General features: G+C 39.5%; 1 protein-coding gene across 2 annotated transcripts in view; it reads left to right on the top strand.

Moving 5' to 3' along the window:
- Positions 1–7,614: 7,614 nt before the first annotated feature.
- znf438 (zinc finger protein 438) overlaps positions 7,615–27,952 on the top strand; it is a 33,047-nt gene continuing 12,709 nt past the window's right edge. For both annotated transcript variants that reach the window (XM_077554150.1, XM_077554149.1), the window contains exons 1-2: positions 7,615–7,734; positions 9,252–9,328. The gene's annotated coding sequence lies outside the window, so the exon portion shown is untranslated. The remainder of the gene's footprint in view (positions 7,735–9,251; positions 9,329–27,952) is intronic.

The following is a 27,952-nucleotide window of genomic DNA, read 5'->3' as shown; positions in this document are numbered from 1 at the left end:
GCTAGCTCAATGCTAACATAATGGAAGTGTCATACACAAGCTAACAAAAATTAGCATGGATGTTACGCCAAGCAGCAGCAACACATACAAACAGAGGATTTCCTCTAACGAAAGTCCGCTAGCTTAATGCTAGCATAATAGGAAGCGCCATACAGTACACAAGCTAACAAAAATTAGCATAGATGTTGCGCCAAGCAGCAGCAACACATACAAACAGAGGATTTCCTCTAACGAAAGTCCGCTAGCTTAATGCTAGCATAATAGGACGTGCCATACACAAGCTAACAAAAATTAGCATAGATGTTGCGCCAAGCAGCAGCAACACATACAAACAGAGGATTTCCTCTAACGAAAGTCCGCTAGCTTAATGCTAGCATAATAGGACGTGCCATACACAAGCTAACAAAAATTAGCATAGATGTTGTGCCAAGCAGCAGCAACACATACAAACGGAGGATTTCCTCCAACGAAAGTCCGCTAGCTTGATGCTAACATAATAGGAAGCGCCATACACAAGCTAACAAAAATTAGCATGGATGTTGCACCAAGCACCAGCAACACATACAAACAGAGCATTTCCTCTAATGAAAGTCCGCTAGCTTGATGCTAACATAATAGGACGTGCCATACACAAGCTAACAAAAATTAGCATATATGTTGCGCCAAGCAGCAGCAACACATACAAACAGAGGATTTCCTCTTACGAAAGTCTGCTAGCTTGATGTTAACATAATAGGAAGCGCCATACACAAGCTAACAAAAACTAGCATAGATGTGGTGGTAAAACAACACCTTCTAACAACTGCTACTTTAACACACACGGAGCAATAATACATTAGAGGACAGAACAAAAACGTGGTGCAATAAATATTAAAGGTACTTTTGTTTCATTTGTTTTTAACATCTCAATCTGTTGGATCACAATTTAAATGCCTCATTTGCATTAGTGCATTCAGTTTCTTGTGCGACTTTTGAGGCATATTCTTTTGTTAGAAAAGTTTTCTAATTGTTCACGCTTTTATTTATTTATTTGTTTATTTATTTATTGGAGGGTCTACAGTAAAACTTTTAAACAAGTTATATGTTGGAGCACCTAGGGAACAAATAGGCCTATCACTTTGTGTATCTCATAATGCCGAAAATCATTTTGACTTAACTTCGCAAAAAAATTATTATTATTTTTTTTTACATAAAAGAACATTTAAATGATCTTTCCATCGGTGATAATTAGTACACAAGGATTTGAAAATGTACATTAACATTTCCTTGTTCTTGTTTATAAGTGCAAGTTTAAGGCTGAATCTGAGAAATGTGTGGGTGGTTTATGTTTGCTTATGTCTCAGTTTGTGATAGGCCAATACTGTTTTCACCGGATGAATGTGAATACCAAACACCTACTCTTTTCTCACATGTGCAACATTTGTGTACAGTCTATGCATGAATGGCATGAGCGGCGCAGTACTATAAATGAACAGTCAAAATGTTAGCCAATTACTATGGGTGTCCCTTTACTCAACCTTTGCATATTAAAGCCTGGTTGTCAAACAGATTGTCTTCGCTGCTCTGAGCAGCCGGCACTGTGAAACAATTTTCATTAAGGGACGACTGCACGGACCTTAGGCTGGCGGCCTCATGTAATTTCATAGCCCAGCGTCCCTGTGACCACTTCAGGGTCCAATGGTGACCACCCACACCTTTACAACAACCAGCGAGAGGTGCTGAAAAGGTGACAGACTGCAAGTAAGTTTTAGGCGTGAAAAGGGAGTCCCAAAATGAAACCCCAGTCCAGGAAATGACTGCAGTAATAACGTTTAAGCTTTGGGAATGAAAAAATGTAGAAGGACGGGCCTCATTTGTGCAGGTGAGGAGACACATTCATTATTTTTAGAAGGGTTTCATCTGACATTCCAAAAACATGCTCTGCTAACTGAAGACCCCAATCCGAGTCACTGAGTCAAATGAGTGACCCTTCACTGTCAGCGACCACGCCCTAAAACATCAGATGTAAATCAAAATGTCACATACACACACATGCTGCTTTTTTTTGACTCATTCACAAAAATAGATCTTCAGAATTGTGAGTAAGTGCGGTTACCCAAAAAAAGTACTTGCGTTTGCACATTTCTTGTTTCGTGGAATAAACAAATGAAGTGTGCTTAAGCTTCAAGTATAATTTGTTTGGGGGTTTTGTTTTGGACTTACTTTCTATTTCTTATGTCAAGCGTTTTGCCAAGTTGACCTAACTATAGCTGCTACCTCTTATATTTAAAGTAAACACCAATGACAGCACCAGGGCAGCGAGTGTCTAACAAGACACAAAAAAAAAAAGAGTAGCTGGCGCTGTGTATGGCCAATCAGGAAATCCAGATGCATAACCTCGTTACTTGTAGCAATATCCTAATCCATTAATACAGGAAAGTGTAACCTGATGTCACATACAATAAAATATTTGAAATATGTGAAATGACAGCAATCTCTAAACACGACAATACAAGGAGGTGGCATGTAATTGGTTAGAATCACACTGCAGCTGCACACACACACACACACACATCCCTAACAGTGTTTGTGTCTTGCCTGTTTGAATGCTTCTATTTGAATTAAGATTAAAGGAATGCATTGATCGTTCCTGTATCCATGTTATGGTCAGATTTCCAGGTGCCTGTTTGTTTCACACTCTAAAAAGAGTTGGGTCAAATAATAACCCAAATTGCATCAAAAATGGACCAACCCAACATTTTTAGTTATTTAACCCCAAATTTTTGTAACCCAATTGAATTGCGTCAAAGATGAACGGACCCTATCTTTTGACGTAATTAACCCAGAAAGTTGGGTCAAATTAAATTAATAACCAACAAAACAACCCAATTTTTTGGGGTTATTCATTTGACCTAACTTTTTAGGTTAGTTGACTAACCCATTTGAATTGTGTCAAAAATTAACAGATCCAACTTTTTGAGGTATTTAACCCAACATGTTGGCTCAAATTAAATTAATAACCCACAAAGTAACCAAATTCTTAAGTTATTTTGTGGGTTATTCATTTGACCCAACTTTATGGGTTGGTTGGATAACCCAATTGAATTGCGTTAAAAATGAACAGACTCAACCGTTTTAGTCATTTAACCCAAAATGTTGGCTCAAATTAAATTAATAACCCACAAACTAACCCAATTCTTAAATTATTTTGTGGGTTATTCATTTGACCCAACTTTATGGGTTGGTTGGATAACCCAAATGAATTGCGTCAAAGATGAACGGACCCAATCTTTTGACGTATTTAACCCAGAAAGTTGGGTCAAATTAAATTAATAACCAACAAAAAAAACAATTTTCTGGGGTTATTCATTTGACCTAACTTTTTATGTTAGTTGACTAACCCATTTGAATTGTGTCAAAAATGAACAGACCCAACTTTTTGAGGTATTTAACCCAACATGTTGGCTCAAATTAAATTAATAACCCACAAAGCAACCCAATTCTTTGGTTATTTTGTGGGTTATTCATTTGACCCAACTTTCTGGGTTAGTTCACAAACCCAATTGAATTGCGTAAAAAAATGAACGTCTGATTTAATTATTAACCCACAAATCAACCCAATTTTTGGGTTGGTTTGTGGGTTATTCACTGGACCTAGAATTGTTTGGTGGGTTATTCATTTGACCCAACTTTTATGGTTAATTACATTACACTAAAAGTTGGGTCGGTCCCTTTTTGACCCATTTGGGTTAATTTTGACCCGATTGTTTTTACACAGCACAATTTAAAATGAACCTTTTTTCTATTACCTCTGTCGATACTTGACCATTAGACAGAAGCATTTTGTTGACTGGAAAGTATATTATTCACAAAAAAATATTTCAAGAGTTTCTGAAAAAGGATGAACAGGCAAATCCCATCTAATAAATTCCATCCCCAAAACCACTAACTACTCTCATAGGTATTGAAGCCTGTCAGCTAAAAGGAGAGTCCAAAATGGCAATCAACTTAAGCCTCACATCGTGGACCGTGAGCAAGGATGCTCATGCTTATTCAATGTCTCCACTGAGGTGTGCAGACACTTCATTTAATATTTCCATAAGGTTGCATATGAGGGGACGTTAGGCATGCCGGTAATAGGGAAGTAATGCATTCCGTGCCAATGGCAAAAAAAAAAAGGTACGCTTGAAACATCCCTCACATGAGCAGCAGTTTTCAACTCGACAGTGGACACATACATAATTAAGCCAAGTAAAGAAATGCATTTTTCATCCCCAAACATCAAAACACTTCAATGTCTCTCATAATGAGCAAGGTACATCACTTTTATTCACTGAGGGAATACAAAACAAGAAGCGGGTCAATCAGAGTGCCTGGCCTAAAAAAATAATATTGGCAGAGGAAAGGAAAGGAAAAAATGGATCCACATGCACAACCTATTTTAAAGTTAAATCAAGCAATCATGTAATGTAATGCATCCTTGGGGGAGGAGGGAGCTTTTTACATTGAACTTTCTTAATAAGATTAGATTAGTATAATATTAGTGTCACTCCTAGTACTTTTTGCCCAATCTAGTTCTACTCATGCAAATCAAATAACTTATGTATTCAGGTGCTTTATCATGGATGCAATAAACCTTTATTAACTATACAGGAGAGCCGCAAGTGGTTTTGCCTCATGGTGGCCAGTCAAGCGTAGCAACAAGAAGCAATGATGTTAATATTAACACACACATAAAAAAAAACATTTGTAATGTGGCGCATCTGCAACAATATTTGCAATTAAGATGTGATTCTTACATTTTTACTTAAATTTTGGTCAAATTGTACATTTCACGATGCTATAATAGCTTTAGTACAGAAGCGTGGATCTGCTAATGTGGAGTAAACATTTTGGACGCAAATATGTATTTGCAATATTAGAAAGTACGTATGTTCGAACGTATTTAACGACGTTCGAACATACTTGTAGGCTACTTCTAGGCTAAATGCTAACGCCACGGTGTGTTGACTTGACGATGCGCATACCCCCGTGACATTATGGGAAAAAATGCCAGACATCATGCACTCCAGATATGATAATAGATCGTATAAATTCAGAATTAAACATCATTTATGAACGTATTGGTATTATGTAGGCCAAATGCTAATAAATAGCTCTTTTTTTTAAATACACCGTGGCATTATGGGGGAATAAAAATGGCTACAAGTATGTTGGAGCGTATTTTTGCCAGTGAAAAATATTTACTCCACATTGGCACGACCAAGATTCCGTACTTTATATGTCTTTGTGGTAGAAAAGAATGTTCAGTTGTGCCGAGGAATAGCGCTGCCCATCTTTGCGAACATTACATCGACCATCCAATACGATTCCGAGCGGCTCCCTGCAAACCTTCATAGATGGGAATTAACCTGACACAGCTTAAAACGCCTTCCAGAACGTTGGTCGATAATGTCATTATCCTAAAGCAATTCTTAATTCTATTTGGACCTCGGCTAAAGATCCCTTTATTGATCACAAAGTCGGATGACACGACTACTTTTTCTATGGTTAAGACCTCAAACGCGCTTCTATGGCCCATTGCGGCTCAATATACAACCAAGCGCTACTGATGGCTTTGAATATAATTTGAAATGCTTTAACATCTCTTTCACAATGATACTCTGAGGATTTAATCAAGAGTTACAGTTAGCGGCTCGGCAAATGCTGGCAAGTGATAGCTGCGCCGTTCATCAAGGCTTACAGAAAAAGCTATTTCATATCCTATTTAGAGAGATGAGAAATATTGATATGAGTCACAGCGCATTATCAGCATGAAACAGAGGCAACCGAGCCTCTCTTTTTCTTCTCAATCCTTCACTCTACTTGCCGCCTCTTTATGACAGTGAATGTATAAAAAGAATACGAAAAAAGAGCCTTAAGTTGCATGTTTTCTCGTTCTGACCGTCTGTCATCAACAGGCACAAACAAAGTGACGCAGTCAGAGAGCACCTGTCACAGACGATCCTCTGTAGGCCGTGACAGTGGTTAACAGAAGGAGACGTGTGTAGCCCCAGGTGAGTCAAACTGCAAAACTAACAACACCATGCTTCACTGACCAAGCAACGCAGTGTGAAACACTAGCAAAAAAGGGTGTGCGTATAATGTGTGCAGCCCTTCACGTGTATCTAAATGTCTTTTTATGGCTTCATTAGATGTCAAGAAAAACTCATCATTGGTGTTCCGTGTACTTTCATTTATTGCCCTTACTTGAATTATTATACAAATCAAATATTGTACACGGAAAATGTACCAATAATTGGATATAATTATTACAGCAGTGGCACTGAAATATGTCAAATATTTGAAAAAATAGTTCATAAATGTGCAAATAAAAAATAAATAAATAAATGTAACATTCTTTTTAAATTAAAAAAAAATGTTTTTTTCAATGAACCAAAAACAACACGGTGTGATTGTCAAGGAAGAAGTGGTTTGCCGCCGTAGCTATAATACAAAGAGAGGAAACGGGCTAGAAATAAAAAGAGAGAGTGTGTTATTTTCGAAGCCGTTGCTTCCATTTATTGACTGTACTCGTGCATTCCGCGACAAAGGTACACCATGCTTCACTATCTTATCACCAGGTACATATAAAATGAAATATTTCATAAAGTGCTGTTGGAAATCATAATAGAATGTATATATTGTGCAATACCATATTATTGGTATAGCTTGGCAATGAATTAGATTAATCCATTAATTAGCAATTAATAAGATTGTCTTCAATTTAAAGCACTTATTGTTGTTTTAGTTTTAATTAATATGCTTTAATTAAAGGGGAAGTCGGCCCAAATAATTTCTTCACAATAAGTTGTATTTGCCCCACAAGTATAAACACAGCATCTTGATTAATATTGTCTTTGTTTAATATGAGTTAAGCAGCAAATTCCGCCTGCTTTGAGTCAATCTGAGGGTCCACTCACAGCTCAACAACGTCACAAAACAGGTGAGCCGCGATTGGTCGTTACCTGAGCCCTGAGCAACTGTGACGTCATTTTCAGTCGACAGCAAGTGGCAAAATCACCAATCATGGCTCATCTGTTTTCTGTAACTCATATTATTTGAGTGATGCTTATGTGAGCATTAAAGTGGTAAAAATGGAAAACTATATTAGTTTATGTTATTACCAATGACAGTAAAAGTGCTGCAATGATTCTCAAGTCCTCAATGAGTTTTACCTCAGGAAAATAGGGGAATTTTCTCATATTCACCCTTTCTAAAAGCATTATCTCTAAACAAATTAACGTCTCTATGGATTATTATTATTTATTTACTCGCTCTTCACAACTGCTGCATAACACCGAGTAAAACACTCACTGCTTGTTTACTCAGTCAGCATCTGAGCTCTGGCAGCATTTACAGCAGACTCACAGAACCAGCGGGCTGTACCATTTCTTCTCATGTGAGGTGTTTTATGAAAAACATGTCTACAAAGCACCGTTCTTGACTAGCGAAAATAATAATAATAATAAAATATATATGTATTTTACAATTTACATTTGCTGTCTGAAATGTATATGAGCCGATTTAAAACGAGGAATAAGTGATTGGAATAGTCTCCCGCATACTTACCACCCCCGTGTGATCTTATTGAAGGTTTGGCCCAAAATGGCTGCAACGAAACAGAAATGAGAATCGACGCTTTTGCCAAGTATTTTCGAAAATGACCTCGTCTATAAAGTGAAGGTGCAGCCCTCCAGTTCTCTGGAGATCCAGGTGAGACACAATTCGAGCTAATTCAACAGTTAAATTGAGCCTGCTGCTTTGAGTCACGGAAACGAAGCCAAACTGGGCTTACTTTACACTGTTGCCAGTCACCATAGCTTATATGTAGCTCGAATATCTGCATAAGGTCCTCTACTGTTTGCCGTCAAAGTTAAGAAACAACAACATGCAATACTATACAAATGACGTGAATATGCACATGCAGCAACTTTCATGTTGGTGAACAGTGTCGTAAGATATGTTAGTTTGTGTACAGTTAATGGAAGCAGGCCAGTGCTAACCCTACGGCGATGCTCCGCAGACAAACGTCATCAAATTAGGATTCCAGCACCAAGCATTGTCACAGACCACCTGAAAGTGATGTGCAGACATTGATCTCAATTTAAAGGATGCTGTGAATCTTGTGCAGAGACCTCGTCCTTGTCTCCATTGCTACTTCCTTGATTAAGCATCCCAGTTGCTGGTTGCATATTTGAAACTTTTAGGGAAACATTCCTAGGCAATGAAATTTGTTTAAATTAGTATTTTCAGTCAAAAGTACCCAAATGGATAACCCTTGTACTTTTCCCCCGTTGGCAGGTACATGCAATGTACCAGGTAGGCTACAGTACCAGGTAGAACCAGGTACGGTAGCGCAGTAGGACAGGTAGCTAAGACATTAAAATTATAAGAGGGAGGTAAGGCCTCTGCACTTGTTGACTTTTTGCCGAGATGTTCACGAGGAGAATTTTATAATGTAATGACTCACTAGTGTACTAGTAGCACACTGTGGTCAACTACTTGGATCAGAACAAAACACATACCAGCTCAGTGGCCGAGTGGTAGAGTGTCCGCCCTGAGACTGGGAGGTCGTGGGTTCAATTCCCGGCCGGGTCATACCAAAGACTATAAAAATGCGACCGATTGCCACTCTGCTTGACACTCAGCATTAAAGGTTGGAATTGGGAGGTTAGAGCACCACATGATTCCCGAGCGCGGCGCTGCTGCTGCTCACCGCTCACTCAGGGGATGGGTCAAATGCGGAGAACAAATTTCGCCCCACTTAGATGGGTGTGACAATCAGTGGATCTTATCTTATCTTATACCTTTTAAAAATGTGCAGCTAATCCATGTGATCAGAATCCGTACCAGCCGATCTCACATATAAATGATTACATTGGAATCGGCACTAATCGGAACATCCCTCATACAAAGACAACCCACAATAGAAATAGAAATGCTTAATAGTGCTGTAATGTTTGGTGGGAGCAGGAGTTAGTGAATTTATTGTCTGATGTAGTCTGGCATCTGAGATTATATGTACTTGGAATTTTATACCCTTAATCAAGGTCGTCTTCATACTGTACTTTTTTTTTATTGGCACAGTCCTATATGGTGAAGTAAGTGTTTCCTGTATCAGCTCATTTAAAATGTTGATGGTGTTGACACATCTCGTGTTACAAAAATTATGAACACATTTGCTTTGTGGTAAGTTATGTTAGGTATAATATTTTTCTGCTTTTTTACAGGGAGGCTTTAAGGAAACGTGACCTCCGTGAGTCGGGATGCATTGATGGATTGTGAGGCCCGAGATTCCGGAAAACTGGTATGTGACTTTGTGAATCTTTCCGCCAAACTTCAAGAATAACACATGTGACTGGTCAATTGTGAATTAAGTGATATGTTTCATAAATCGGACCTTGACACAGGTAGAAAGTGGAGCAAATAATGCAATTCCTCCCAAAAATATTCAGTTCATGAAAACAAAAGTATGCTTACAAAAACTATCAAATGATGATGGCCTCACGTCTGTCCAAATTATACTTGAAACAAAATAGTGTATAGTCGTCAGGGTCTGGTTAAAAAAATATTTTTTTAAAAAAAAAAAAGGTCTGCAAATGACCCATGGGCTGGACTTTGTATGTGCCTGCTCTACCTGGTTTGGATGATTCTTTTAACTTCTTTGTAAAGGTTTGCAATTGTTCAGCATTAATCCTGCTCACCTAATGTGTATTTAGCAAGCTAATGCATTTATTTATTCACCCGACAATTAAGTCGCAGAATCAACTGACGTTAAGTGAAATTTTCTTTGCCTCTCAATTTGGTGAACGTGCATGTAATTTTAATGAAGAGTGCTCTGATAGAGAATTCATTATGTTGGTAGGATAGGAAGAGCTAGAGAAATGCGGAAATGTGGTGTAGTACTCTTAATGACATTACTTCTTTTATTGAATATCCTATAATAACAGCAAGTTATTTTGAGTGATTAACTGTCATTTGTCCCATTTTGTCTGTAAAATCAGGATTCTGACCACCAGATTTGGCTTCAAATTAGAGTGCACAGTACATATAAAATTATCAATTTTTTATCGTCAGTGTCCTCACTTTTTCAGGACACCTCAAAAATGGCACGTTTGTTCTACCATTAACTCATTTGCTCCCCAAAACGTATAAAAACTGTATTTTAAATATTGCCAAAAATAAGTTTTTTATGCTAGAGCATACAGAAGGCTTTGATGTAGTCTCTGACATGAAGAGGTCGCTTAAAGCAATGGTAGCCTTGTTTGAGTCTTATTTATAAATAAATAGAAGCATAAGTAAACCGGTTTTGATAGATTGCCATTTTTAAAGTTTGACTTATAAATGCTTGCACAAGGACATCCCACCTCTTGCTGAATATAACACTTATGTCATTAGCTTATTTGCTCCCAAAAACGTTATTTTAAATATTGCCATGGTCCCAAAAACACATTTATACGTTAAACACGTATATAAACGTTCCATTTTAATTATGTTTTTATTATTATGCTAGAGCATACGAAGGGCTTTGATCCAGCCTCTGACATGAAGAGGTCGCTTAAAGCAATGGTAGTTATTACAAAAAACGGCCAGCAGGTGACAGCATAGTATAAGAGATCAACCAGGGCCATGTTAACAAGCTATTTTTCCCAGTGTTTTCAACAGGTTTGTGAATAATAATTAAACTTAGCTATATTCTAATGCTAATTGCTGCAAAAACGGAAATAGATACAAATATACTTTTTTTTTTTCCTGATGAAAGGCTGCAAAATATTTTATTCTAACAAGATTTGTCTGCACTAAAACAGGTCAATTATTTTATAATACTTTAAAATAAATCAGTCAAATCTGGCCCTTCAACATTACTTTGGATTAGGTCGTCCATTGCATTGTTTCCCAACCAGGAGTATGTGAGCACATTGCAGGGGGTATAATATGTAAACTCGGGTAACTGATGAAAATAAAATAAAATAAAATAAAACTGCTATACTATGACTCAGATAACCTGTTCTACGTTTTGTTTAATGCCTATTTAAAAGGGACTTTAGTAAAGGTGCTCCTATTTTGGATGGTAAATGTTATAAGAATGATATAAAACAGAAGGTTTATTCTTTATTTTTGATTCATTGACATACCAAAAACTAAAAGCTAAGCAAAAGTGACTAGTTGGACCATTGATTGTAATTAAGTAAAAAACTAAACAAAACAGTGCTTAATGTATGCCAGCTTTTAAAGATTGATGGAAAGCTTAGATTGTTTAGGTATTTGCAATTATTAACGGTTAATGCATTGCTAGACTTTTTCCTGTCTGAGTTTGAAACGTCCGACTGTATTTGACTGCAGCTTCAGTTTGGCTCGCCGAACGCTGTCATTTGTTTACGCTCCCGTTAGTGGCTAGTTGCTAACGCTGCAGACTTGTGTCTATCATGCAGTGACAGACTAATTAACTTTCTTAGCGTCCTTAATGGGCAATTAAATATAATTTCGAGGTGGCGTCGTGTTGATGTCGGAAGTTGATTGTCCCGTGAGGACGAGTCGAGCCGTGCGCCATGCCGGGACGCAGATACGATGATGTCATCAACATGCGCTACCGCGGTAAGACAGTAGAGTCAAAAGCTCTACCTTCGGCAAAATGTTTACCTTGTATTGAATACACTATTCCGTTTATATCGCCCAGCCCTAGTTCCATGTTTTTATAGCAATAGAACACAATATTTTGTGGGCCTTGCAAAATCAATCAAAATTCAATAAAACAGCCGGGAGCGAAGGGGGTTGCTTCAGTGAAAATGGCTGGGAATGAATGAGTTAACATTGCAATACTTGAACATGGTCAATTAATTGATAACACCAACGTTTGGAGTGACCAATAGTATAGATATGTGATTTTTTTTTAAATTTATTTACCAAATTGTGGCTGTTTTCTGTCCCTGTATGCTAATTTACATATTTTGTGAACTAATTAACTTAACCAGAAATTTCCAATGCTAAACAGCTAAAATTGGAGATAGTAAGTAAAGTGAGATTTTCCGTGTGAAGAATTCAAGTAATTCAGATTAATCTGCATCCAAAAGTATTAACTGGCTGCTTGTCAAATTGTCATGTTTCTGCGTGCTATGTCATGTTGTGGATTTGCTTGGCCCAAAGTTGATGTAAAAGACAGAACATTTGTCCCATCACCTTTTGAAGTGTCTGCATTTTGCGTTGGCTCTTTCCCAGATGAATATGCAAAACAAATTATTTTTTGAAACAAGCCATCTGCTGTATCAGTTTCCTAATCGATTGGTGCCTGGAAGCTTTCTGCCCCATCAGCCGCGGTTGGCAACTGTGAGCTTGCAATATGTCAGCGTGGATGTTTCTCACAATCAGAAAGTAAAAAAAAAAAAAAAAATGTTTAGTTTCCACTTCCTGCAAGGATTAAGCCTATTTATTTTGTGAGAGCGCTTGTAGTGTATAGTTGAAAAGCATCCGGGATGTTAATGATCAGCTGTGATAAATTGAAAATGTGTTGCGGGGAGGAGGAGTGAAGGAGAAATTCCCCTCTAAGCCGAGCCAACATACTGAAACTGGAAATAGCTCTCACTGTGGTGTATATTCCAGAGGGGGGTTTTGGTTTTCCTTTCCAGGTACAAAATATTATTTTCACCACTGCCAGGAAGCCAGGTTTTGTCACATTATAACGAGCTGTAAAGGTCAGCGAATCCCACATGCTGCAACTCCTGCAGGAAGTTTTCATTTCGCACCCCTTCAGACCTGCAATTTTTTTCTGAGCTGTTGCCATTTCAATGTCTAGCTGTCATCGCGTGTCGCCCCCAAAGGGTTAGCGTGCATTTACCCTTCACTTGCCCCTACTAATTTTTTTTCCTGTTGAGCTCTGGTGGCGGTGGGGTCTCATGTCAATCTACTGCAGTTGAGCTTTTCAAAGTGTTTATAGTTTTCTGATCCTAAAAATGCAAGTAGTGCCTTGTTAGAGTCTTATTTATAAATAAATTGAAGCATAAGTAAACCGGTTTTGAGAGATTGGCATTTTTTAAGTATGACCTATAAATGCTTGCACAAGGACATCCCACATGTTGCTGAATTAACTCATTTGCTCCCAAAAATGTATAAAAACGTTCTATTTTAAATATTGCCATGGTCCCAAAAACGCACTTATACGTTTTTTCATGGTTTTTATTTATTTTTTTAATGCTGGAGCATACAGAAGGCTTTGATTCAGCCTATGACATGAAAGGTTGCTTAAAGCAATGGTAGTTATTACAAAAACGGCCAGCAGGTGGCATCAAAGTATGAGATTAACCAGGGTTGCAACAAGCTCTTTTCCCCCAGTGTTTTCAACAGGTTTGTGATTAATGATGTAACTTAGCTATATTCTAATGCTAATTGCTGCAAGACGTAAACGTATACAAATGTACTTTTTTTTGTCCAGATGAAAGAAGAGACTCTAATCTTTTGTTTGGTAAAGAATGTTTTTATAGTAATAGAACACAATATTAATCTGTGGGCCTTGCAAAATCAGTCAAAATCCAGTAAAACAGCAAGGAGCAAAGGGGGTTGCGTCAGTTAAAATGGCTGGGAGTGACTGAGTTTTAATATTAACATCAAAAGTTCACATTCGCTATTCGTACTGACATTAGCTACCGAATCAACTCAAATGGGTTACCAATGTAATTTTGCCGAAAGACACATCATAATCCAACAAATACAAAATCCAATTTGATTACAATGTAAATGGAGTGTACTTGTATAGCACTTTATATTGATCATATGTTTAAAAACCTATATTCACTTATCTCATTCAATCGTATCGGAGTAGCACACACCAACCGGTGCATTGACGCAAGTTATTAACTTCCTTTTACCTCCAGTATCCGTGCGGTACGTAGTACATACCTTGGCCAACGTTGCTACTAGCCTCACCCTAGCTAGCACTATGCGAGTTTGCCTTTATGGTTTGTCAGCCTAATTTGAACATTAAGACTGTTAAAATTTTGATTAATTGCAAATGTGTTGTTCTAAAAAGTTGAATACAACTGAACTGTACTTAGGCATTGATTCTGCCTACCATTATAAAAACCTGCTACTCTTACCACACTTTGATAATGACAGGAATCAGGAATGTTTATGATACTGATGGATTTAAGAAAAACTTAAAATACGTCAAAAAACTCACTACAGAATCTTCCATTCATTGAAGACACTAAGCCCACACTCACTATCGTAAAAAAATCCAATCCAGGTCTAACCGAGATCTGCAGAGCATTTTGCTCAGAGTAGAGCCACAAACCACAAGGAATCCAATCTTTTTCCAGATCAGATTTGAGCCATGTGCTCCCAAGTTTTGGTCCGGTACTTTCTTTAGGAAATTATACGGTACTGCAACAAATATTACAAAACACTGTACTCCCACAAATGTGAGCCATTGATTGCAAATGAGATTTGTCAATGTGTACAATTAAATGAATTCATTATTTTTTCCAAAAATGAGTGCACTCCAATGAAAGTGTATCAAAGAAAAACAAATCACCAGAATTCAATTAGTGTCTAACCATCATTAACAATATGAAAGCTATTTACTTCCTTGCGAAAAGGATACAACGCTGACTTTTCAGAGGAAGCGTGCTCATTCATGTACTGTATGTTAGGTTAACCAAGGACTCCGAATTGATTGTTTGAAAATGAGTACGAATGGTTCTGTAGCTCCGTGCCTTGTGGTTGATTGATGGTTGGCTAAACAGCATAGAAAATGAATGACCAAATATGTATTCCATGGGGCTGGTTCACATACTTACAAATGGTTGGCAACTTTCCTTCCTTAAAAGGCCTGTAACTCTGCACGCCGTGTATTTCTTGTATGTAATGTAAGTTGGTTAAGTAAATCATAATTTGTAAAGTATGCGTACAATTAGATTCTAACTTTTATAGCTCATTTCAGAGCGGCTTACTGCTCACTTGGAAAATTGGTTAGCTGACACGTTTTGAAGAGTTTTCACAGGCCCGGCGCAGCTCTCAGCTCTTTTGGAGGAGTCGGTCACAGTTGGACTGTGACAGCCTCGTTTATCACGCTCACTGTGGCAAATCGCTCACAATTTCTGAGGGTGCGTCGCGTACAGTGGCTGTGAGGGAAGAGAAACATCGGCGTATTTTTCATCCCTCCGAATACGAGTAAGGGGTTGGCATGTAAACATGGCACCTTGCGTAAACAAAATCCATGCCGTACAGATGGCGGTGATGTTGACTTTGGCTTACGAGCAGTTCCACTGCGGTTTCTCGTGTGGCGAGATGAGGAGGGTGGAAGCAGGCAAAGGAAACTTAGATGCTTGTCTAACGTTTCCGCTCAATCATAACTATGATCATATTGCTGTAACGCACACACTCTTGCGTTTCTCCCAGGCGCCACTCGTCACGACGCTTTGAAGAAACTATCAGTCGAAATGATTCAACAAAAAGCTGATGTTCCTCAAAAATCTTGTTGCTTGTTGACAAACTCCTTGTAATTTGCAATGCAGTTGTGTGCTTAGTGTTGTATGCTTTCATTTTGTTGTTTTGTCATTATTGTTGCAGCTTTCCTGCTAAGGAGCCAGAAAAAAAATACTAAATAAAAAAAAAAATAGGCAATTGGCTTAGAGTCACTCCAGGACACAAGATGGGCCAAGTCCCAGACCCCCTCAAGCTGTAGCAACCTAGCTTGGTGCTAACTGCTAATCTGTAGCCGACCTAGTGCGCTCCTCTCTCGTCGCAGGGAAGAGTTGGTGGCGCTTGACAGTTTTTTCCGCTTTAAGCTAGTTGTTTATATTGGTGACAGTGCAGTTCTCAAGGATAGTTCTTACGTGGACGCGTCTGCTGTGTCGCGGCCGGAAGTCGCCAATTACATAAAATTGTTGTGTGAAGAAGTTTGGACACCCTTTCTCTCATCTATTTGCCCAAAACTGTTGAAGTTGGCCGTTATAAAACATCTTTTTTTCTTTCTTTTATACAAGTCTGTTTATACGTGCCCTGTCGGGTAAGTGCTTCCCAAATATGTCATGAGCGGGATGGTTGAAGAACAAGGAAAGCACATCTCAAGTCTGAATAATGAATGAAGACCATATGGTGGGCGGAAAAATGAGTTTGTGGCTCAGTAATAGTCGGGTGAATATTGCTTCTCAGCTATGTCTTATTAGACTGGTGTTTTAAGGAAAATGATATGATGAACTTTACAGTAATTATATTGGTGGCGCTTTTTTAAACCTAGCTATGTCCCATTCAACAAGTTGAAAAATGGGAGTAAATTACATCCAAATTTTCAAAGACGAGACAAACCATTATTTGTCTTTTACACACACAGACACAACATTTTGTTGTTGGAGTTAATGGTCTTGAACCGGCGTCCCCACGTTGGCAGGCGATGACCTCGACCACATTAGCTCTAGAAACCAGTTTAAAATGTAAGTCATTTTGGACCCCGTACTTTTTGTATTCTATCAGAGACAGTCTTATAAAATATGAAACCCAAGCCACACCCTGTCATTCCTCCGAGGGTCCTCCCACTTCAAGAGGTGCGGTACATTCATGAATGGCAGCAGAGAGGCGTTCCCTCGCATCCCTGGTTCCAAAATATACTGCCCCCCTGCTAATTTATTTCATTACTCCACCCTTTGTCTCCTCAGCCTCTCATCTTCCTACATATCCGTCTTTGCAAACACGTTTTGCGCGTCTCCCGTTCTCCTTCCCACAGCTATGATTTAGGCGTCACGCTCGCTCCCACTCCCTCCGAAGCCCTGGATCACGTTACCCTGCCATTACTCAGTCGTCCCCCCCCCCTCGCGAGGGTGCTCCGTGTCAGCAGTCGTGGAGCCTGCCTGCCTCCTCCGGACCCGTAGACTAGCACAATTTAACCACAGACGCCCATGGTCAGTGGAGTTGCTCCAGCTATGGCACAGACTCTCTGGAAAGTTATGCGGAGTTAGCGTCAGGCAGCGAGCGTCACCGTTTTGCAGCTGCATTTTCTATTTCAAGACGAGCCTTCTTTGGTTGCACAACAAAGCTGATCGTGTTTCAGATCTGTAAGAAATGATTGTGTTGTTGTTTTTCTCATGAAGGTGATGCAGGAAATGGTACGAGGGCAGTGGTTATTCCGTTGGTCTTTTAAGGATGAGTGTGTCAGCCTGCTTTAGCTAATGCAGAAATTCCCGTTGCTTGGTTTATGATTTGATAAATGCCCGCCAAGTAGTCTACTATATATCGTAAGGAATTGTGGGACGCTATCGCTTTAATTTATGAGATGTAGCGAGACACAGTAAGTGTGTAACTGTGTCCTCTGCCTATGTATTCTCATAGGTTGTAAAGTTTATAGATGCCAGAGCAACCCCCTGCTATTAAAGCTTGTTGTGCGCTCATGTGGAGCTACAACTCCCCTCGTGCAATCACCTTTAATTCCGCCACTCGCTAAATTTATCTTGACAATGACACTTGGCCAATCCCGTGTGTGTGGCAAGCTAGCATATCACTTGCACGGGAAGACCCACTCTGGCTGGGATAATCTTGTCTAATTGAAAAAGAGGCATCGTTGAGGGCCGGTGGTTTCTGTGTCGCTCATCTCGCTGCTTGTTTTGCAGTAATGAGACATCTGGGGCTGCACAACAGAGATGTTTGTAGAGGACTGTCAGAGAATAAACAGAGCTCGCCGATTGTTTACAAGTTCCTTTACGTGGACATTTTAGATTAGCGTTGCATGATTAATTGCATTTGTGATAGTATCACAGTAAGATCAAATTCTAATTCGCCGCTCAAAATGACATCACGGTGTGCAGACAGACTAAGCGTAGCTTCTCTCTGTGCTGGTTACGTATGCCCGTGGAAAATTTTGATATTGGGGAGGAAATCACAATGAGATTTTTCAGCCTTATTTTAGTTCTACAAACGTGCACAGTTCCATTTTGTGCAGTTTGGTATGCAACATATATGTTGGGCACCCTCCCATGGGGGGTACAAACCACAACAGTACTCCGCTAAACAGAATCCTTCGAGTAATGGAATAAGAACAAATGAAGAAAAAAAAGAGTAATGACAGGGATGTGATTTTTCTGCTAATTCGCGGAATTCCGCTTTTTTTTATCTCCCCCCCCCCCCAAAAAAAAATTCAGATTTTTTATTTTTATTTTATTTTATTTTTTATTTTATTTTTTTATAGTAGTTCATTGTGTATGCACATGACTCCGACAGATAACATCTTCTGCTATAACAAAGACATTTGTGGTATGTTCTAATATGAGTTACTTTTCATTTGGTCATGATACAATTATTTGTTCATGAAATTTGAACTCTTCAACATTATTTATGTGTTAACTTTGTAATCACATTAGTTAGATATGATGATATTCTCAGTGATAGTTTTTAAAAGCAAAGGCAGTCCAATGTTTTTGAATGTGACTGATTTTGAGTTGACTAAAACTGCCATTTTATATGGGATAGTTCAATATACATTGAAAATTTATGCTGTTGTTTTGTTTATTTCTTTGTCATGTGAGTGCATTGAAAGTACTTAAAAACACGGAAAACCCATGAGCCCTAACCCTAACCCTAACCCTGGACCTAGCTGGGTGCCAGCGGCCCCCAGACCCCCGGCTAAATTTTCAGATAATTTCACTTTGGTCAAAACACATCCCTGTAATGATTCAAAGTCATTTGTGTTTATCCACACACAAAACTGACTATAGCATGTTGCCTTCCTCTTTTTTTTGGTTGACTTCATAGGTTGTGTCACCATTGTACAATGTCACTCTACTTAGCCATCTTTTGTTAAATGAGCAAGAAAGGAAACAGATGCGAGAGTTAGGGTTTATTCTTCCAAACTGTACTATGATAAGTAGGAAACCATAGCGTACCTTCCCATAAGTGCGATTCACTCAACTCTGAAAATGTCGCGGTGAACATCGCTCTGACAGTATCTTGAAGGGAATATCAAAAGTTTTCTATGACGCCAGAAAATGAAATGTAAACTACTCACTCTATTGTAATACAGTTAAACGGTTCTTGGTGGAATGGTAAAAAAAATGATATATATGAATAATGAAAATCCATATAATCATTCCGTATAATGGTGAGTTATATTTTTTATTATTTGTTTCTGTGCCAGTCTGTTCAAATGTATCTAGACGTGGCGCAAAAAAAGGTTGAGAACTGTTGTACGATGCTGAAAAAATATCAATGACAACCAATAATCGGCTTCGACTTAACTTGCATCAAATTATAGAAGACTACAAAAAGTCATAGTTTAAATCTGGTATTTCTCATAGAGCCTAATCGGCAGAAAATTCTTTTTTTTTGTGTGTGTTGTTGCTGATACTGACATTCAAACTGCCCCCCCCCCCCTCCAAAAAAAATCTGCAAAAATCAGACAATTTAAAAAAAATTCCAATCTGTTGTGAAATTAAATAGTGTACGTCCTGTAAAAACCCAAAAACACAACAAAGCAGTCAAATCTTCTGCCTGTCATTTATATCTTTATTGTTGTAGGGGATGAAAAAACGTTTTTTATCCATCATATTTAGTATATATTTTTGTATTTAATTGGCCGATTATTATTGGCCAGTTCTTGGAATTCTGCCAAATATTGGAGTCAGCACCGGGCCCTAATTTCTACTGCCACCTCAGGGAACTGGTCGTGTTACTTGGCAGTGCATTAAGGTAGGTCCACAGCTCCGCTCCAGATCCAGCTGGACCCACTAAGCCCTCCGCAACTCACCGGAGACCTCTAAATTATTGCTTTTCACAACCAGAAAAGCACCTCACATTTGAGTCGGATTTAAAAAGAGCTGTTTTTCTGTTCTCTTTGATCCAGTATCACACTTGCAGACATGGATTCTTGTTTAGCTGTGGATACAAGAGTGGTCCATGTATCGTTTAAGGGCCACATCACTTTATAATTGTCCCTGCTCAGAAAAAACACACTCTTGCACCTGAAAAGATATAAACCGACGAACCTTGCTTTGATACGTGAGAGGCTTAAGGTTAATACTAAACTGCTGTAATCCATTATTTGGTTGGTTCAGAGAAGAGATAGCAGTGGTTCAGCATGTACCTGTCAGTACTAAATGATTGCTCATTTCCTGCCAGAGAGGTGGGGGGGGGATGGGGGGGTGAGAGTAATCGCAAGCAGCTGCCTCAGCTGGACCTTGCTTCTCCTCACTTTTAGCTTGTTCTTCTCAAGCAAGCTCGGGTGCCAATACGCCTACTCATTGTTCATGTTCCACCCAACCTGTTTGAAAAAATTGCAATCTTGTGGTCAGACAATACTTGAGCGTCAAAGCAAAACTGTGATTGACGATTTGCATTCTTTTAACAGTGTGCATTTAATTTGGATTAGGTGCATGTTCAATCCATACATCAAAGCTGAGGCACCGGGATTGAGAGAGCCATTTCATCACTTTCCTCTCTAAATCTTTCATTGGAAAACAATAAACATAAATCTGTGGAATGCATCCACGTGATTCAAGTCTACGGTTTGGACGTACGTAGGTAGGGAAAGAAAGCCAGGTTCTGCTCCGCTTTCCTCTGGCATTGAAAACGAATAGCCGGAGCTCTCTGGGGTTTTCTGACATTTGAAAGAAAAAAAATCTCACCTTCAGCAAAGGCAGACTTGCAAATCAGTCACAAGTGCACGATTGGTGCTTTTAAAAATGGGAAAGAGGATGTGAGAGATTCTTGAGGAGTCCTCTCAGCAATGCAGAGAGACTACGGGTAGACCAAGGCTTCTCCTGTGAATCTCAGTTAATTAACAAAGTAATTAAGATCAAAATCTCTGTTCAAGGAGCTGCCATAAATTGTCTATACATTAAAATAGGCCATCAAAAGGAAATCCCTTCCATTCATGAAAGGGGTAAATTAAACCGTTCAGACCCTTTCCTCTGTTATCCCCGCCGCGTCTCACAAGGGACGACGTGCAAGCCAATGTTAAGCCGAGTTACAGCCAACATTGCTTCAACAGAAGCTCTGTTCATAATGCATTCACTATACATATTTTAACTTATTTCAATAAATAATGTCACTCCAAGGACGTGGTTCCATCTTGCCGGGCCAACACTGAGCGTAAGCCACACCACATTGTTCTCATTTCTCTCGTGGCAAATGATAGATAATAAACGGTTTCTTTAGGAGAGTTAGTGTTCTCTCATCAACTCACACAGACTGGCACAATAACCTCACCATGTGATGGATGCGTTTGTCTCTTTTATTCTGGTGCTACAGGCGGCAGAAATATTGCTGCATATGAATTTAGTGTGCACAAGGAATTGAATGTAGTGAGTGGAAAGGGAAGGGATTTCAAATCCGATTAGGGTCAGTGTACTTTTTATGGTTGTATTTTGATTGTGCTTTCACCTTTTTTATTTGCTTTATCCATTTCTCAGTAGAACTCTGATTTTTTTTATTTGTTTTTAAATCATCCAAGCAATGTGTCTCTGTGAAGTTTTTCGAAACAGACCCCCAGTTCTGCTACACTCCGGACTGTTCGGAAACTCGGAGCGCAGCTGGAATGTGCTGTTGGGTTATTCAGAGCGTCATACTCTGGGAATGGCGTAGCGGACTCTGGCTACTCCGGCTGAGGAGACAAGAGTGTCCGAGCAGAATACAGGGCCAGCGTGGAAGCTTGTTGAAAGTAACAGCGTATTTGCAATGTGCTATTCGCTTATTCAGTGGACCCGTACTTTGGGAATGACTGTGCACTCTGGCTGCTCTGACTGGAAAGACGGAGCGTCAGGGCGGCCAGCATGGAAACTGTTTAAACAAGATGTGAGGGTTGTGGGCTGGTGAGAAATTTGAACAATATCTTTCATCATTCGTGTTTGTAAATTAAAAAAAAAAAACGTGTCTTAGGCATAAAAATGACCAAACCAAAACGGCACTTCAAGTGTATACTTATCAACAATAATATTCTGGATCTAGTAATACTAAAACAAATACTCATATAACTTCTCTCTCTTTACAAGTTCCCTAGATGCAGAAAACTGCATTATGTGTGATGTGAATTCACTGAAAATGAGTCATTTTGCGCAACTTTTATATGAATTTATCTCAGAACTACAGTTTCATCTGCATGTGTACCACAATATAAATCATACAATGTTGCCTTAACTGTAAGGCCTTGCTGTATGTACTATGATCCTCACAGAAGCATTTCTAACAAACCCTCACTTTTTATCCGCAGTAAAGCGAAATGTTTTATATAGAACTCCAGTCTAAAAGTGAACGAGAGACTGTAAAATGTAGCAAGAAGGAGGAACACTGGACGGAAACGAAACTTCCTATCACCTATACACACGCTCAAGTCTTGCCACATAAGCTTGTTTGAGGAAGAGAAGGGTTAGTTGTCAGCAGTCGCAGGTTTGGAGGATGAAATTCCTCTATTTGTCTTGTGACTGAAGAAAGGTCCAACCTGTGTCAGGGGAAATACATTCAGTCAGCTTATCAAACTAAAAAGATCATCAGGCATCCCGAAAATGCACACTGACAGATCAGTCGATTGTGATGTTGGCACACTTTTAGATGCGGTATCAATCATTCGTTTTGTAGCTAAAACAGTTAACTGACTGGTGAGCGATGTGAGCCCGAGGGCACTTTTACGTCAATTCCACTCGACAGCAGAGGGCAGTAGAATCTCAAAATGGCTGCGCCCTGAGATGATTGTGATGATTAATGTATTTTAGTGGTAATAATCCTAAAACGTGTTCTTGAATAAGTAAAAACTGAAATAATAATAAAAAAAAAAGCTGTCATGATTTTGTAATTAGAAACTGTTCAACGAAAATGTTAGTGTTGTTTGGAGTCTGATGCCGTGTTTTAATTTTGACTGCGATGTTAATGTTCCTGACAAAATATCCAGAATGCATCTGTGAGGTGACGATAAAGTTGGCATCTCTGTTTGACAGTAGTACGTGATAAATATGATCTGTGAAAAAATTGACATACACGAAAACGCCATGCTTGAAGGAAAACTAATCAGAGACGGAAGGCTCACACCCCTGCAGCCTTGCGTTGACCTCTTACCTTTTAGCCCAGAAAAGCACCATATTTGTAATGGTGTGTTATGCAACACTAAGCGTTATCGCTTTGAAGTAGTTTTTTTTTTGTTTTTTTTTGCAAGGCTCTTTTATCTGAGATAAAAAAAAACTGCAAAAAAATCAGAACGTAGGAGTGATGGAAATGGTATTTAATTTGCAGAGATTAGCTGTTAACGGGCTCACTTTTCGCTCGCATATTTGTCATAGCATAAATGACTTCCTCTTGTCTTTCCTTTCAGGCAGGAAAGGGTTACTCTCCGTATTTCCTGCCCAATTCCCCAAGCAGTGACTATGTTCTGATTGCTTTCTAGATGTTAAACATTCCCAGGCTCTTATAACCTTCTTGGTTTGCCTCTGCTGTGCAACAGCTGTCCCAGGTGAACAAGTGGGCGAGCCCTCCTGTTTTTAAGGATACAATCTACATTTTTTTTTTTCTCACAGGGGCAGGAGATACCGCACTGAAGGGGCAGGAGGCTTTGAGATGAGAAGCATTCCCCCTTTTGCTTTCTACTAAGTGTCTGCAAGACTGTGGGAAAGGAAATCGTGGTATACTGTATAATTGGAAAAATGAAATAGTCAACTGCAGATTCCATTTCAGTAAGCCTTTTTTTTTTTTTTTGCCTTAAAGTTATAGAGAATAAGGGAAATGTTACCTTTTTGGGTTCATTCCCACTGCTTGCCTCACGAGACACCTGATCGACAGCTGAGTTATGTTATCTCGTCTGAGTCAGCCGAGCCTTCGCATCAGTCATGAAACAATCCAGATTGTGCTAACATATGTGCGCGGAGGCTGCATTGTGGACATGACCCGGGAGCAGAGCTGGGCCAAGCGGCACTATATTTAGCCCAGCGATGCTCGGGCTAATTGCCCTCCCAGGCCTAATCATTTCCAGGCTCTGCAGTTCGCAAGTGACTGAAGGGGGAGACCAAACACCCTCCAACCTCATGTTAAAGAGACGTCAGCATCAATGGGCCTGTCAATGCAATCCACAGACAAGACAAATTATCTTACTACGCTCCCTCCTTGTATTTTATTAGCTGTGCTATAAGTGGATTGTCGGGTCCGTTTTCAAAGTTGCTACCACTGTATTGAGGACTATTTATAGACGTTTGGCAGCGGTGCTGGATTATTATCATCTTCGAGGCAGTTAACGTACAAGTGTGGCTGTCCTAGTTTAACAGATCTGTCCAACTTGTGGAAAAGTTTGGCTTGTTCCCACACTGTTGTTTGAACTGCAAGATTAATGAGATTGCTGAAAATTTGATGCTTAATGAGTGGTTACCAATGTCTAAGCATGTCCATCTTTCCTTTGTAATAATATTCCTGTCATCGTCAGTCCGTCATTATTCGAACCTGCTAAATGGATAAATCGGTCGCCAAGGTTGACACTCCGAGTTTCCGAGCATCCTTTTTCTTTTGCGTTGTCGGCTGCTCAGTCATGAAGCTCTTGAGAATGAGGCAAAGAAGGGTGGCGTAAAAAGAATAAGTCAAGTGTATTTGGCATCTTTTTAAGCGTTGAAATTGATTGTTCATCGCTAATCCCCCTCTCCTGGTTGCCTCTATAAATCAAGTTTCTAATTTCTCTACTCCACTTTTTTCGCAGTAGAAAATTAGCAGTCATGATGATCCTGCTCTCTGGATAAATTTGCCGCACCAAGTTCCGCACCATTGAAGCTTATACAGTATGTGCCAACTGAGTATTGGTCATGTAACTTTGAATTACACTATGTTACCCCCCCGAGTTAATTAAATAAATGGCTTCATCTGATTAGTCATGTGATTCCAGACCATTTGTATTGGGGAGAGGAGTGTGGCTGGCGGAGAAGACTTTCAGGGATAAGGGGGCGAGGTCAAAGGGCACTTTAATGCTATTAGTAGAGATCTGCTTATTTATTAGGATGTGAGTTATTTATGCAGAGAGGTGGCTTTTCATCACAACTGAGCTAATTAGGTGATACTAGAGTATTTTTATCAAATAATTGAAAATCCTTGAAAGTACTTGCTTGTACTGTCAATTCAATTAGTTTTCATGTCGGGGTGAAACGGCTTATGATGTTATTTGTATAAGCTTCAAACAAAGTGTTAAAAAATTGACCAACCAAGGACTGATTTGCAATTTGTATTTTGGATGATCCTTTCTTTGGTTGTTGGAAACGTAGCGGGCCACAAAAACATCGAGGTGACTGAAAAGGCACGCATATACACCTTCGCTGCGTGTACTTTGTGCACATGTTGGCGAATGGTTGGTCGGTGGCGAGTCTGGCACGCTGCTGAGTCTCTGGGTTGCTCTGATAGCGCTTGTTCCTTTGAGAGCCGAACATGCTGCGTATAATGACACCATCTTCATCCAAGGTCTGATCTCAGGCCAGCTTGAAACGATCCAGAGTCTCCGCTGCCAAGACCCGGGCAGAATGAAGATACACTTGCGATTGGTTGAGCACATCATCATCTTGCGTACAGCCGGTTTGATAACTGATACCACCCGCACGCTTCACACTGAGCCTTAGCTGGAACACATTGATATCGATGCCCCCTTGGCAAATGAGCCCACCTCCTTGTCTAGCTCACCTCTCTTGATCTGCCACAACTGGCGCCTCTCCCTCACAGTTCTCTGTTCTCTCCGTGTCTTCCCCCACCCAAAACAGTCTTTCTTCTCTCCCCCTCTCCTCCCAGTTCCTCGCAGATCCACCGGGCCAGATTTTTAGCGCTTTTCTGCGAGTCCTGCGAGGAGAACCTTGAGGGTCTCGGTGGGATCAATTTAAAAGGGAAGTGCTTGTCTCTCCTCCTCTCCTTGGCCCTCTCGGCTGATTGGATCCGCTCACCAGAAACTTGCAGGCTTTTGATCTCACCCTCTCCAAACCCACCCCTTCTCAAAGTTTTTGCCCGAGCTTGGCTTGGGAAAAAAAGTCTGTTCTACTTTCTTGGAAAGTTCCCACCCCCCACCCAACCGATTCCTGTTCACCTGTGAGTGATGGAATAGTAATGTTTTCTAATGCCACTGGGTGGTTTAAAAAAAAAAAACTAACTTAGACATAACTGATTTGTCTTTGAAGATGTGAAAATGATCCCGCTCTTGTACTACTTTGTGGTCTTTGGGTGAGAAGTTGCTGTGAGCTGCAATAAATATTTTACAGCGAGAGGAAAACTTGGAAAAAGAAAGGTAGGAGGTGCTGCCTTGAAGGAGTGTGTTGATGTCGCTCGGTCCTTTGTTCGCCATATAGGGACAGACAGCCTTAACCACCTTCACCAACAGGAACTACGGGACTTTAATCATCCGGGGTGTGGGGGGGGGGGGGGTTGGGGGCGCTTCTCTTTTAATATGTGGAACTTTACTTCAAAAACATTAAAACAGCTTGGACATCACAATGTGTAACTTTCAAATAAATTCATTAAGGAACATAAATGCAGTTCAGTAAACAAACCATTAGCACAACTGTTATTGGTTTTTGAATAGTGTTCTTTATTATATATTAAAAAAAAAAAAATAGACAAGCTCAAGTTTCACTTTTGGTGTACCTTACCATGGCAGTTGTTCTCCCACTGGACGTTCTTCTGTCAGGTTACTATTGGTCAAATAGTTATTGTTTATTTTTTGTCTTTCCTAACTGACCTTTCTTCCCCTTGGAAAAGCCCTGTCATGATAGTATTACCAGTCTTGGTAAATTTAGCCAAAGCAGACCACAATCTCCAGTGTTTTTGTTTTTTTTAAGACACATTTGAAGAACATCACCTTTTTTTCCTTTTTTTCCTTTTTTTCCTTTTTTTCCCCGGAGTGACTTTTCTCGGCTGTAGAACCACACTAGAGAAAACTTGAAAGTTTGAAGTGGCTCAGATACAGGCATTTTGTCTTTCTAAAGAAAAGTAACCCTTACTTTCAGGACTCTCGAGTCCCAGTGTAATGACATCATTGGCAAAGTTGTGCGCTAATTGAGGTTTAATGCTAGAGTAGAAGGAGAAGGGCTGTAATTTTGCCGCCCTGGCCTGGAATAGACGATGTTTTCATGTGGTCCCAGCAAATTTAGATTGCAGTCCTGCCGCTGTGGGACACCTGTTTTATTTTTCTTATTTCTTCTTTGTATAAAAACAATATGGAAAAGTCTGTTTTTCCTTAACGTGGAATTTTCCATTTCAAAGAATTAAGCACAGAGACCATATATAATATACAAAGACCTCATGGTGGGATTTGGCAGAATGCGTGCGTGATTGAGTTTCAACATACGTCGTCGTACCGGTCGGGTAGCAGATGCTTAGTTGGGGCAGTGCACTCAAATTCCGATTGTAGAGTGTTGCAAAAAGCACTGTCAGTTAAAATAAATCCCCACCCTGAGATTGGCTACAAGTGACATAAAATTTGAATTGTTCTGTGTTCATTTTATTTTATTTTAGTGTGGCTGGCTAATGACGGCTAAATAACATTGTTTGACAAATGATCTGCAGTCACTGAGAAACTAGTGTGACGCCATATAATGGATTGGTGGATGCAATTGGGGAAAAAAACATTATCAAAATCAAAAACGATCTTGAAATCTTACTCTTATTCATTTTAAAAGTAATGAAGATATTCATTCAGATATACATTGATCACATTTAATAGAATTTCCAAAATCGACTATGGGTGAAAAAAACAATTACATAATTACCATTTTTAATGGTATTTTTTTCCACATCAATCAATATCGAGAGATACAGTATCATGCTATGCAATAAATCACAGTTTTTTCGCCTGATGATAATGTAACAGGCAAAATATTAGTTACCTTTTCAGCTTGTTAGCATCAGTTCATGAAGCGGCGACTTCCTGTGCTTTGTGATCTTAGTTCAGGCAGCACAGGAAAACATCCACTGCATTACTCCGTTGCGTGTGCCGCTTTCCCATTCTTCAATAATTTATCCA

Source organism: Vanacampus margaritifer, chromosome 20, assembly GCF_051991255.1.
Source record: "Vanacampus margaritifer isolate UIUO_Vmar chromosome 20, RoL_Vmar_1.0, whole genome shotgun sequence".
NCBI classification, from domain to species: Eukaryota; Metazoa; Chordata; class Actinopteri; order Syngnathiformes; family Syngnathidae; genus Vanacampus; species Vanacampus margaritifer.
Note: the sequence above shows the minus strand (reverse complement) of the source record. Positions and strands in the feature narration are given on the sequence as shown.